Source organism: Sciurus vulgaris (assembly GCF_902686455.1).
Source record: "Sciurus vulgaris genome assembly, chromosome: 4".
NCBI lineage: Eukaryota > Metazoa > Chordata > Mammalia > Rodentia > Sciuridae > Sciurus > Sciurus vulgaris.
Window position 1 is genome coordinate 105,959,041 of NC_136464.1, and position 2,568 is coordinate 105,961,608.

A 2,568-nucleotide genomic window follows, 5' to 3' on the forward strand; every position below is an offset into this window, starting at 1 on the left:
AAAGTTTTTATACAATGTTACATTTAGCATAGGATTCTTTTTCTTAGTATGTGTATTGTTGTGGACTGAATGCGTGTGTCCCCCTAAAATGTATATGTTGAAGCTCTAACTCATAATGTGACATTATTGGGAGGTGGGGCTTTTGAGAGGTAATTAGATTTAGATGAGGTCAAGAGGGTCGGGTCCCATGATGGGACTAATGCTTTTCTGAGAAGAGGGCGATGGGTGCTTTCCTTTGCTCTCTTTACTATTTGAGGGCACAGCGAGAAAGCAGTCTTCTGTGAGCCAAGAAGCCAGCTCTCATCAAGACTTGAATATGCTGGCTCTCTGATGTTGAATTTCTGAGACTCCAGAACTGTGAGAAATAAATGTCTGGTGTTGACCAATTGCTGACCCCCCACAACCAGGGCAAGTGTTGTGGGTCCCCAGGAGGCGCTCCCTGATGACTGACCAGAAGACCCAGTACTCCTTCTTCTCCCAGAGCCCCACCAGGAAGCAACGTTCCTGCAGCCTGGAGCCGACTGATCCCGGGACCTATGGGGTACCAGTAGTTGAGGAGAACGGCAATGCAGGGGACAACCCACCCCACGTAGAAGGCTGGGCCCGGGCAGGAAGAGCCCAGCACGCTGCCCTCCTTGGTGCTGAGCCAAGAGCAGTTGGTCTGCATCCAGAGAAGCAAGGCTGCAGCCCTGCTCAGACTGGTGGCCCGCAGTGTACCGGAGAGCTTTGGTGAGAGTTGGAGGAAGCACCTCAGCGGAGAGTCAGGAAATCATATTTCATAAAGCTAATGGGATTTGTTGCAGAAGAAAGAAAATGTTACACTGTTTATCCACCTCCACACCAAGTCGTCACATGGACCCAAACCTGTGACCTAAGAGATGTAAAGGTTGTCATCTTGGGACAAGATCCTTACCATGGACCCAATCAAGCTCATGGGCTCTGTTTTAGCGTCCAAAGACCTGTTCCCCTGCGCCCAGTTTGGAAAACATTTATAAAGAGCTGTCTACAGACATAGATGGTTTTGTTCATCCTGGCCATGGAGATTTATCAGAATGGGCCAAACAAGGTGTCCTCCTACTCAATGCTGTGCTCACAGTCCAGTCCCATTAAGCCATTTCCCATAAGGAGAGGGGCTGAGAGCAGTTCACCTGTGCAGTCCTGTCCTGGTTGAATCAGAACTTGAACTACTCTGGGGCTCTTATGCCCAGAAGAAGGGCAGCACCATGTACTGCAGACTGCTCATCCCTCCCCTTGTCTGTGGATAGAGGGGTTCTTTGGGTGCAGACATTTTTCTAAAGCTAATGAGCTGCTGCAGAAATCTGGTAAGAAGCCCTTGGACTGGAAAAAGCTATGACCTTGCATTGAAGGTGGGGCCTCTTCTTCTCCAGGGGTGGTTTTTGAGAAGCTGCTGTTGAAGTATTTGTCAGCTATGAAGTCACTGCAAATTTCCTTCTTCTTAAGTGCCTTGCACAAGAGGAGAGAGCTTCCCATACAGCAGCAAGGAACTAGGCTCTCCAGTCAGGGACAGCAAAGATACACTTTGACCATTTCTGCATTTGAACCCTCCAGGCACAATAAGATGAGGGCCCAAGGAAGTCAAAGGTAGCTCAGCCTAAAATAAGGACACTTCTTTCAAGACAAATGAGATCAAATACTGGGTTCTCTCCAACCTCTTAGCTCTGTGATTCAAGGGGGCGTGACACACCTCTTTGGTACAGCAGGTGGTTTGATACTTGCTGCTAGCATTTTTAGCTGACAGGTTAGACATTTTAGGTTACAAGGTGTTCGGTGATTTGACTTAGAAAAGACCCCTTGATTTTTGGAGGAGCTTTCAGCCATTTCCTGGAAGAATCTGGAGGACCTTTTGCAAGTGTCCAGGAATCTGCCCCCGGAAGCTAAGGATTAGAGCTTCCTGATTGTAGTAAAGGCAAGGATCCCAGAGGAGTTACACCCCCAGTGTGAGCCTCACAGACTGAATAAAGAAGCAGTGGGCTCTTTGTTTTTGTTTCCAGAACTGAAGGTGAAGTTGAATAGAGAAGAGGGTTCTGGTTTTTTTTTTTTTTTTTTTTTTTTTCCCATGAGGTGTTGGGTATTTTCTCCTAGGGTTTTCAGTTGAGGTGTTTTAAGAATGGACAGATTGCTAGATTCTATTCTTATTTTTTTGTTTTTCTCCCCTACATCACTGGAGAATTTCATATTTTTGTAAGACATGTAGATACATATATTTTTTAAGGACAAACAGGTCTGGATTTCCATGAAGATTTGGTTTTTTGCTGTTAGCTGGGTTAAAGAGTTAACCCTGCATAAGTTTGGTAATAAAAAGTCATTGATGTTTAAAATAAATAAATAAATGTCTGGTGTTTAAGATACTCAGTCTATGGTAGTTTGTTATAGCAGTTGGAGCTAAGACATGGAAACATACTTTTTTCATCAGTATTTGTTGAAAATAGTATCCTTCCTCTATTGGGTTGGTGTTGGAGAACATACGTATATAAATTATGGTTGTTCAAGCCATTAAGTCAAGAAGGCCATTCCTCTGGGAACTCCTGGGTTGAAATTTCCCAGTTT

At 45.0% G+C, this 2,568-nt stretch overlaps 1 pseudogene across 1 annotated transcript; it reads left to right on the forward strand.

The window, feature by feature from the left end:
* Positions 1-441: 441 nt before the first annotated feature.
* Positions 442-1,354, forward strand: LOC306660635 (uracil-DNA glycosylase-like; annotated as a pseudogene). The gene has a single exon. The product of its transcript is annotated as a uracil-DNA glycosylase-like (transcript).
* Positions 1,355-2,568: the final 1,214 nt, after the last annotated feature.